Source organism: Anas acuta, chromosome 11 (genome assembly GCF_963932015.1).
Source record: "Anas acuta chromosome 11, bAnaAcu1.1, whole genome shotgun sequence".
NCBI lineage: Eukaryota > Metazoa > Chordata > Aves > Anseriformes > Anatidae > Anas > Anas acuta.
The window spans coordinates 15303233-15314441 of record NC_088989.1 but is presented as its reverse complement, the minus strand read 5'-3'; the positions used below and the strand labels follow the sequence as shown (position 1 = coordinate 15314441).

General features: G+C 47.9%; 1 long non-coding RNA gene across 2 annotated transcripts; it reads left to right on the top strand.

Annotated features, from left to right (window-relative positions):
- Positions 1-114: 114 nt before the first annotated feature.
- On the top strand, positions 115-8151 carry LOC137862712 (uncharacterized). 2 transcript variants are annotated; one of them, XR_011100492.1, is made up of 5 exons: positions 115-1321; positions 3576-3725; positions 4417-4505; positions 5161-5317; positions 6722-8151. It is a non-coding gene; the product is annotated as an uncharacterized lncRNA (long non-coding RNA). The 2 variants fall into 2 exon arrangements; XR_011100491.1 differs by having other exon boundaries at positions 6717-8151.
- Positions 8152-11209: the final 3058 nt, after the last annotated feature.

Genomic DNA, 11209 nt, shown 5'->3' with positions numbered 1-11209 from the left:
CGGCTGGCGCGCGCCCGTGCGCGCCCCCGCCCGAGCCGCCAGCCAATGGGAGCGGCCGAGCCGCGGGGGCCGCCGGGAAGGGGCGCTATAAAAGCCCGGGTGCTATTTACGCCGCGCTTTAGGGCGGGTGGCGGTGGGTGGTGTGTGAGGAGGGGTTGTGTTCGTGCTCCTCTGAGGGGGGTTTGGGCCCGGGGCGGGTTAGGAGCTTAAATGTCTTTTCTCTACTGCTGGGGGAGCTCGGTGCTGAGGGTGGCTATGTGTTAGCTGCTGTTGGGCCAGGCAGGGGTGCTGTGGTTTCCGTAGGAGGCTTGGGTGTGAAGCTCTTCCCCCTTTGTGCTCGGGGGGCTCCATCCTGCTGTGTCTGCCCTGCTGAGGGGACCTGTGGGGGCAGCTCATGGCAGCCATCAGCCCCCAACACCTCCAAGCTCCCTGTGGTGGTGGTGGGGCTGCTGCTGGTGTCTGGGAAGAGCTTTCTGCAGCCAGGCTCCCCCAAAGGGAGTTGGTGCTGTGAGCCTCAACCTGGGCCTCATTCTCCTTCCTTCTTCCTCTGGCTGAGTTTCCCCCCTCAGCTAACTCTGCCTGGCCTTTCTGTGGACTGCCTGGTGTCTGTTGGTGAAGGAACTGCTCGAACCTCCTCCAGTAGGTGAGGCTCTGGGACTAGCACCTTCTGGGAATTGAAAAGCAGGAGTTAACATTTAATACAGTGACAGCTTGTTGCTGGTGTTTGGCTGGCAGTGACTGTGTGGGGCCTGGGGATGGTTTGTTCATTAGGGTGCCCGGTACACGTCTACCTCTGACACCACAGGTACATTGAGACTGAAATCCATTTGTCTTAAGTGTGTAGGGAAATTACATGTGTGGTTTGGACACCACCTTAGTGGGGCTCAAACAGCAACCTGTTCCAGAAAGGAACTATCACATTCCTTTCTGCCATTTCTTTTATTCCTACTCTCTGACCGAGGACCTCATGGTGTGCTGCCTTTTTCCTGGTCTAGCAGGAAGTCTGGTCTTTGTTCTGGGCCTGGTTCACAGAATGCTGCCAGGTGCTCTGACTGCAGTATGTGTGTGCATAGAGCTGTATCACCTTGCCCAAGGCAGAGCTCTTTGGATTTGGTTGGGTCTGTGGCTCCAGGTCAGGTTTTCACTGTTAAAGTAGGCTTGTGCTAATCAGAGTACTTCTGGAGCTTGATAAGGGCAGAGCTGCCTCCTCCCTCGGAATGGTGAATAGCTTTTAACAGATTGAGAGCTCTGCTTGTAATGGAGATGATAGCCAACAAGCCCTGCTACTGGCTATGAGGATCCTTAATCTAGCTCCCTCTCTGTAAGTAAAGTTTGTTTCCTTTTCCAACTTTATTTTTTGCCAATATAAGAGTTCATACAGGGCAGAAAAGGTTTCTTAGCTGACATCCAGGAACAGCTGATACATCTCAGAATATCTTTTGCAGAACACTTTTGCAATCAATTCCACTTATTGTAGTCAGGCAATCTCTCAAGTGTGTTTACAGCTACCAGAAGCAACAGAACTTGAGAGGAAGTAACAGAAAGCAGTAGCTGATCGGGGTTTTTCTTTGAGAACATATGGGTTGGAAGGGACCTTAAAGATCAATCAGTTTTGACCACCCAGCCATGGGCAGGGATGCCACCCACTAGATCAGGGTGCTCAGGGCCCCATCCAGCCTGGCCTCAGGCACCTCCAAGGATGGGGCATCCGCAGCTTCTCTGGGCAGCCTGTGCCAGTGCCTCATCACCCTCTGAGTGAAGAATTTCCTCCTAACCTCTAATCTAAATCTCCCCTCTTTTAGTTTAGAGCCATTCCCCCTCATCCTGTCATCTGAATGCACAAAAAGTCTCCCTCCACCTCTTTTACAAGCCCCCTTGAAGTACTGAAAAGCTGCAATGAGGTCACACCAGAGCCTTCTCTTCAGGCTGAACAGCCCCAGCTCTCTCAGCCTTTCTTCACAGGAGAGCTGATCCAGCCTCTGATCAGCTTTGTGGCCCTTGTCTGGACCCACTCTAACAGCCCCACATCCTTCTTGTACTGGGGGCCACAGACCTGGCTGCAGGACTCCAAATGGGGCCTCCCACAGGCACAGTAGAGGGGGACAATCACCTCCCTCCACTGCTGGCCTCTCCTTTTGATGCCACCCAGGCTGTAGCTGGCCTTCTGGGCTGCACTGGGACACAGAGCCATTGACCACTGCTCCCTGGGTGCAGCCTTCAAGCCAATTCCTCACCTACTGAATGGCCTGTCCGTTAAGTCTGTATCTCTCCAGTCTGGAGATCAGGATGCCGTGTGGGAGCACATTAAAGGCCTTTACAGAAGTTCTGAGTAGGTATTGTTCAGCAAAAGTCCTTTCATAATGTACCCTGCTCAGATATTTTCTGTTGGCTAACTGTATTGTAGGCTGTTTTTAGATATCCTTCCCAGCTCCCAAACATGCTTACCATTATAACAATGCTGTCATAGCATTTTATTGCTTTAGGACTGCTTAAACTTAGAAGTGTGAAGGTTGTGTGTGGTTTTATATATATATATATATATATATATATATAAACATATACACGCAACAACTTTTCCATGCTGTTCTGGATGTTCAGCTCATCTGAAAGTCAAAAACTCATCTGAACCCAGGCTGCTCAGATTCATGGAGAATGAAAGTTAGCAGGTCAAGCCACTCCAAACATTTTAAGTGCCCTCCCAGTTTCCTCATACGTGGCCTAGTTAAGCAAATGGGAACTCTCCCAGTGGTGTCAGTATAAAAAAAAAAAAAAAAAGGAAAAACGCTGAGTCAAACCAAGAGGTGATCTATTTCTTCCATGTAAGATCTTCTTCCTCTCCCCCAATATGTGCAGCATTTAGGCCAAGTTCAGGCTTTAACAAATTTAGGTTGTGTACCTGTCCCGCAGATACAGAACCCAGAAAGCCAAGTCACTTGTCTGAAGTCCTAAAAGAAGCAGCCACTTCAAAGGCCGGTCCTTTAGCATCCTCCTTCCTGATGACTGCAGCAATTAACCTGCTTGCCCCTCTGTGGGGGTGCGCAGCTTGCAATGGATCTGCAGCATGGTGTGGGGCAGCACTGCTGTCACAGCAGCCCTAGCGATAGGGAGAGCTCCAGTGTAGGGGATTTCCAGAGAACAGGGAACTGCCCTTCCCTAGGGAAAGGAGCATCAAAACCCTCTGGTTTGCAGGAGAGGAGGTGGCAGAAGCTCCAAAAAGTTGCTAGCCCCTGGTCAAACATGGGGCTTTCAGACAGGCACGGAGAAATGAAACCTGTGAGCTCAGTGCACTTGGTGTGACACCGATGGGTTTGTGTGGGGTGTTTGTGCCTCGCTATTTCCCAGCCCAGGGAGCAGCCAGCTCCATGGCAGGAGTGCAGGAGGAGGAAACAGCCCTATTCCCACCATGAGAAGCCCTGGTGCAGAAGCCCTCAAGGTGCTGAGGAATGCAGGCTGCCCAGGAACAGCAGAGCCAGCAGGACTCCTGCGTACCCAGATGCAGCAAGTCCTCTTGCAAATCCTACGGTGAAGCAACCGGAAAGAAATCATGGTGTTCGGTATTTCCTGTCCAATTTCAGGTGGGATCCTTCTGGCTTCTTCACAGGAAGGTGATTTATTACTTGAACCTGAAGGTTTATCTTGCGTCTGTACCAGGGAATGTCTATGCAGAAGTCCATACCTCCTGGAAACCCCTGGCTGGTGCTTGGGCATGATGGTTTCTAACAGCAGTGAGTTTTACAAGCTTGATCCTTGTTCTTGGCTTGAACCACCTTCCTTTCTCCTGCAGGCAGGGTACAAGCAGCTCCAGATGCAGCGCTGAAGCCCTTTCCTATATTTCCCTATCATACTCTTTTTGTTGCAAGTCATTTATTTTTCCACGCAACCCTTTTAGCTCATGCCTCACTTGAAAGCTGCTTTGAATTTCAATTCACAATTATTCAGCTTTTTCCACACCTACATAGCACCTTTGCTTTAAGCTCGTACATGATGTTCTGCTGTCTTTAAGTGCACAGTAGCTGCTAGGGCAAGAAAATGCAATAAAAATGAGCAAGTTTACCTTGTGGTATGTTTGAAGAGAGTTAATTGAATTAAAAACTCTATCAGAAAAAATATACAGGTTGACTAGCAGGCAACAAGTGACCAGTCAAATTCATTTTATGCTCAAAGACCAAACTTAGACAGAACTTTGAGTTTTTAAACAGAGTGGGACAGACAAAAAGCAGGTAGAGGTGTTCAGTGGAATCCAGCAATAATGCCACTGGACAGAAATTTATAGTGCTTTGCAAAGCATCAGAATATAGAATATGAAAAGAACAGAAGATTTCAAAGTTACAGAAAGGTATTTAAAATCAACTTTTTGTGTGATTTAGAAAAAGGTTATCTGACTGTTCTCTTCTTTCTTTTTTTTTTTTCTTTTAGCAACGTTTGGAAGAGCTCTAATGAGTTGTACTGTGAGAAAGTGCACCCTGCAAAAGCCACATCCCTGAAGGACCAGAGCAGGGCATTTGGTATGTGCTGGGACATCAGGAAGGGAAAGGGCACGCTGACCATGCCCTGCTGCTGGCTGCGAGGCTCACACAAATTGAACGGGTGAGAACTGAAGCCTCAGCTGCACTCAGTGCACCAGGCTGGGGGTTCCTAGGTGTCTGTGTACCCCAGGGAAACTGTCCTGGAGACATTCCTGCGTGCAAAAATGAGAGAATGAATAATATTCTCTGCTGCAAGTGGTGCTAGGACAGATTCTAGGCTGCTTTTGGTGCTGTCTGACAGAGGAGGGAGCTGTTAGCTCACCACTGACCTGGCTGAGCAAGCAGATGCCCTTCTGGCCACTGGCTTAGCTCCTGGGCAGCCCACAGAGGGAAGATATCAAATCAGACCTGAAGGAGGTGGGCGCTGGCCTGGATGCAGCTAAATGTCTTGCTTCAAGTGCCTGTCCGGTGTGGTTTGTGTGTCTGTACAGGGAAAATCCCCAATAACTGGTCTGCAGGGTCAATGGGAGCAGGGGGCATTTGAAGCTGGTTGGAAGAGGAACGTTTTGGCAGCAGGGTCTTGAACTCTGTTGTGAGAGAAAAGCTGGGCTAGACTGGCCTGAGGTTGACTCAGGCCAACAAGGACGGGTTTGAAGCAGGATCCCGATCTGACTTGATCTGCCTTTTCTCCCAGTGCAACTCATCAGCAGCCTTCCCGCGTCAGCCAGCAGCAGTGGTACAAAGCATGGCTTAATTATAACCCTGAAAGAAAAAGGATTTCTTCATGAGATGTTGCTTCACGGCTGCTGGTGGCAGAGCTCCGCACGAGCCGAGTTGTGCTGGTTTGGCAGGTAGGTGTGGTGGTGATGTGCACGCGTGGCTGGGCAGTGGGCTCTGAGTCAGAAGCTCCTGGTGACGTTGCTAAATTCAGCGTACCACAGAGGTCTTTTTCTACTTCACACTGGAGCTGCTTTGATGCAGCCTTTCTACATTCAGAAATATGGCTCAGACCCAGCTCTTGTGAGTCACAGGTATTCATTCTTACTTGCCTTTTGCCAAAGCCTAACGAAAAAGTGCTGTCCATGTTACATGTCTGTGGTCTGGTTTCCACCATGCTCATCTTCTGGCAGCAGTTAGGTGACAACAATTAAATATCAAGGCAGCCTGTCTTCCTAGCCGTGATGCAGTGCTTTATTTCTCCCTCTGTGGGGATAGTCTGGATGTCAGATGACTTTCAACTATGTAACCTGGGCCCCAGAAGGCAAAGTCAGGGGCTGAGAGAATGAAGAACTGCCCACTGCAGGAGAAGATCAGGTCTAAGACCATCTAAGGGACCTGAAGTCCATGGGACCTGATGAGATAGACCTGTAAGTCCTGAGGGAACTGGCAGATATAGTTGCTAAGCCTCTCTCTGTCACATTTGAGAAGCTGGGGCAGTCTGGTGAAGTTCCCAGGGTCTGGAAGAGGGGAAACATAATCCCTATTTTAAAAAGGGAGAAAAAGAAGACCCAGGGAACTACAGGCCAGTCTCACCTCTGTGCCCAGCAAGGTCATGGAGCAGATCCTCCTGGAAACTCTGCTGAGGTCCATGGAAAATAAGGAGGCGACTGGAGACGGCCAACAGGGCTTCACTAAGGGCAGATTGTGCCTGAAAAATCTGGTGGCCTTCTGCGATGGGGTTAGGGCATTCACGGGTAAGGGAAGAGCAGCTGCTGTGGCCGACCTGGTCTTGTAGGAAGCATTTGACACTGTCCCCCATGATATCCTTGTCTCTGAATGGGAGGGATGTGGATCTGATGGATGGACCAGTCAGTGGGTGATGTGGTCAGCACACTGGAGGGAAGGGATGGGGATGTCATCCAGAGGGACCTGGATAGGCTTGGGAGGTGGGCCTGGGTGAAACTCAGAGGTTCTGCAAGGCCAAATGCAAGGTCCTGCACCTGGGGCTGGGGCAGTGCCAAGCACAAACACAGGCTGGGTGACGAGACAGAGAGCAGCCTTGGAGAGAAGGATTTATGAAGGCAGGCTGAGAGAGCTGGGGCTGTTCAACCTGGAGAATGGAAAGCCCTGGGGAGACCTGATAGTGGCCTTCCAGTGCCTAAAGGGGGCTGCAGGAAAGCTGGGGAGGCACTTTGTCAGGGAGTGCAGTGATAGGATAGGATAATGGCTTCCAACTAAAAGAGGAGAGATTTAGATGAGACAAGTGAGGAAGTAATACCAAATGCCATATGAACAAATCTTTTTTCTCAGCACAGAATCATCCAGGTTGGAAGAGACCTCCAAGATCACAGAGTCCAGCCTCTGACCTGACACTAACAAATCCTGTTCAACTTTCCCCAGGGTACTGGTTCTAGAAATCATCAGTCTTGCCTGCACCAGGTTCTGAGATGGTTTGAGTTGATGATAAATCTTGTATGCCTTGTACACCAGTGACTGATTCACATCAGCTCACTTGATCACTTATTCCAGGGAAGTACCACGTCAATTTGCCAGCATTCTGTCCCTGACACAATAAAATGCTTGTGAATTCAAAGCTTTTGGAACTCAGAATGGAATTTTCCTCTAAAATTGTGCATGTTGAAATATGGGAATCATACAGAGAATTGCTAGACTATTTGATATGAGAAGAGTTTTTAAAATTAATCACTCAGTTCAAACAGAAAACTTTATTTTAGGCAACTCAGTTCAGACTAATGTATAGTTGCATAAAAAGTTCCCTGAGAAAAATTGAGGCATAAATTTGGCATTTTATCACTCAATTTCATGCTGAGTTTCCTAGAAGAATATTTCAGTTTCAGTAAGTAAGAAAAGGACTGTATCTATCTGGAAAAAAAAACAAAACAACTTTTTCAGTTAAAGACTTAATGCAATCCTTTTGTGTTTTTTTTTTAAAAAAAAAAGGACAAGAAGCAGAAGATGCAGGAGCAAATACTGCAAAGACAAAAGACTTGCCCTCTTGTATAGGGGAGAAAAGGTTTTGTAGCTAAATGGGAAAAAGCCTTGCTTCCAGCTTTCTGAGTTTTGGATCAAGTCTCTGTGGGGTGCGCATCACTGGGCCTCCCCAGCCTCTGCACAGTGTTGCATTTCTTCACAAAAATAGGTTTGGTACTGAAGTAAATGGATAAAAATGTGGGAGAAGAACTTGGGGTGAGGGGATGCAAACTGGATGCCATCCTTCTGGTGAATGGCTTTGGGTTAACTGCTGCCACCAGGCACCTCAGCCATGTCAGCATGGACAAGCCTGTGTTCCAGGGCTGAAGGCCCTGTGCAGTGATACTCAGCAGTGTCCTCGAGGCTCACATCAGTCATTTGTAGGTACAGTGTCCCTAGAGTTGTCCCCAGAGGTGGCGAGCCATCCTTCCACAGCCACTCAGTAATCTGCCATCTCCTCACTGCGAGCACCTCTCTGTAGCCCCCCTGGGAGCAGCTCTGACCTGAGCAAGGCAGAGCCCACCCAAATTGAACTCTGAGGTTTTTCAGGAAAGCTTGAGAGAGCCCTTGGGGATTTTCAGTTTTCTGTTCTCTGCCACAAATTCAGCTTTAGACTGACCCCTGAGGGGCAGCAAGGACCAGTGAAATGTCACAATGGCCTCATAAAACTTCTTGAGAAACTGTTTTACCTGCCAATGTCAAGGCAAAGCACTGTGCAACTTTGAGCCAAAATAAAACTTTATTTGGAAATTCACCTCGCCTCAATTTCTGACTTTGCAGATGAGAGGGGCAGTTTCTGAATGATATCCTGTTCAGAAAATCTGACTACTGTCAGCAGAAAATGTGCATTGGCAGTTTATGTACTTTCTGCCAGATTGGTCCCTTATGACTGGGCTTTTTTGCACTGAAGTGTCACAAAATATTCATGACATGTTACACATTTGTCCTCCACTGCTTCTCCTGTCTTTTCTCTGGGCTGGATCTCAGTCCTTACCCTTTTCCAGCTTTCTCTATTGAGACTGCAACAAACCCCAGCAATTCTGAGCAATCACTTACACAGCAGGTATATTTTTTTCTCTAAGAGTCACCAAAATGGGTGGAATTCTTTCCATTTTCCTTACATATTTGAGCCTGAGTTAGTTGTCTAGATTCCTAGTGTAGGAAAGGCAGAGACAAAACTGAGGCATGGTTTACCTTAGCCTTAAAAATGTTTGTCTGGAGATGCCTCTGACTGAATAGGCATCAATACAGCAACACCGTAACCTACACGGGTGTGAATGTAATATTATTGTATTCATGGGTGTGAATATAATATTATAATACAAGGGTGTGAATAATCAGGAATTCTTGATGTCCACTTGGAAGAGTTCCCACTCCTCAGGTTCACAGCAGAACCCTGTAGGTGTTCTTTAGCCAGAAGAGGCTCCTGAATTATTTTTTTCAGGAGAGTTTTTTGCCAGGAGGGAGATGAAAATCTTAAAAATGTCTGTCATCCTTAAGTTTGGAATTGCTATTGTAGTGTAATTCTTCACACAGCTGACAGAGAGCTTTTTAAAAGCACTATTTACATGTGTGTAGTAAAAACAGGACCGCAACCTGCTTGTAAGAGCTTCATTTTCAAGTTTTGAAGTTAGCAATTGAGGTTGGGACAGGTGTACCTGTTCGTTGCTCCTTCTTCAGTTGCTCTTGTAAAGTTGAATAAGAAAAGCTGTCAGTGGAGCAAGTTCGTGCTTTCCGTCTTCTGTCTAGATGGAAAATGGAGGAATACTCTGGGTAACGTGTCATGTTTTCAGAAAAAAAAAAAAATCTAAACCTAAATTTCACGTAGAAGAAAGTGGGTTAAAAAAAAAAGGCAGAAAAGCCTAGTTTGTATACGTGTATTCATTTGTAGCTCAAAGGTGATATAAGATTGTACTCAGGGTGAAGAAGGAAGTACACAATTGGTGCTGAGATGTTGAAAGTTGAAGGCATGCCCCGGGAGGAGAAATTTAGAGAATATTTCATTGCAAATGGTCCTACAAAATACATTTCCACCAGGAGAAGGTGCGCATAAACCCGTTCTTCATGTGCCTGTGTGATACAGGACACAGCAGGAGGCACAAATGTTGAGAGTGCAGAGTTGAGAACTGTTTTTGAGGGAGTTTGATGCTGGATAATGCATCCCTCCGAACTTGCAAGTGATCTGCATAGAAAATCAAAGCCACGTTCAAATGCGGTTGCTGACCGATTGATTGCTCCCCCAGTAGCCACCAGGGGAGATGTAACATCTAAAAGAAAGAGAAGAAAACTCTGTCATGATTTGTTAAGTAAAACAACGTCTTAGTTTCTCAGTAAGTAGCTGGCAGTCAGAGGTGCGACATCCTGATCTGCATCGATAGCAAAAGGAGGAGCTCATGGGCTAGAGCCTGCAACTGGTTTTCTTCAATAACTTCCCGCAGGTTGGCTTTTAGCATCCATGGAAATTCCCCGTGACAGAAGTCAGGATTAAGACCAAGGGCCTAGCAAAACCCATGGAATAATCTGTCTAATTCTAGGCATTCCCACTCCAAAATACTTAGTCAAAATGGAGTAGGTGTAGAGAAAGGGAATGGGGACTGATTCATATGAACACTTTTTTTTTTCTTTTATTTATCCCAGCAAAATGAAAGCCACAATGAGGTGTTTCCCCTTCAAGTATTTTAAATAATTACACTCACCGGAGAATGAAGTATAAATGGAAGAAAAGGTTTATTTTCAAACCAATGCATTGGTTTGAAATAAAAGTGTGTTGGGAACATCCTACTGACCCCCATCTGACTGAAGGATTTGGAAAAGCTATTTTCAGGAGCAATGAGCCTGGTTACGTAAAAGTTATCAAATGGGAAATTGATTGAGAAATCTTAGGGTGCCGTGCATCGGACCAAAAAGGACTGGTCTCTGAACAGACGATTCCTCCTGGTCTTGCTGCTGAAAGTTTCTGCTGCTCAGGATGCTGCACAGGCCTTGCTTTGGTGAGGGGATCCTACCCTGTTCAGGTTCATGGGGATCTGAACGCCGCTGTGGTTTGGTTGCAAATCCTGGAAGTTTGGGGGCAGCCAGGTCGTGTTAGGGACAGTGACACCGCGTCCCTGGGTTGCTCTGAGGAACATTGCTTTGGGGCTCAGAAAGAGCCCTGGGTTCAGCCTCTGCAGGCAGCCTCCCCCTGCTGGGTGGGTGCTTTCCATGCGTCTGCGCTGCCCTCCTTGTCCGAAGGGACCAAGTGCTGGTCTCTGCTTATCAGTGCTGGTGTGGAGCTGCTGTGTTGCAGGAGGCTAGGAAGGAGTTTGGATGGAGTCCTGCTGGTTTGGAAATTCCCTGGAGCTGCAACTTGTCCTGACCTCTTGCCTGCCCCTCCAGGGTGGGTTTTTCCGTGCTGTTCGAGCTGTTTGTCACCACGTTCCCAAGGCAGTAAGCATCCTTTCCATGTACATTTGCTTCCATTGTGTCCCATGTGCACTCCAGCAGGCCCAGCTCACCTTCCCCTACCAGAAAAAGACACAACGGAGGGGCAGGATGGATGCTCAGCTATGCTTGAACTCGATCCATCCACACTGATGATCCTGAAGGCCTTTTCCAGCCTAAACGGTTCCGTGACCCTGATGGGATATAGATGGGAGGGTGGGAGCAGGGGACGGGGATCCAGGGAGGGAAAGCCAGGATTTGGGCCACAGCTGGGGCAGGAGTCCTCCAGGGGTTGTGAGGGTGGTGTTGAGGCTGTGTGGAGCCCTGTGTGGCTCAGGGGCGACCTTATCGCTCTCTACAGTTACCTTAAAGGAGGCTGTAGCGAGGTGGGG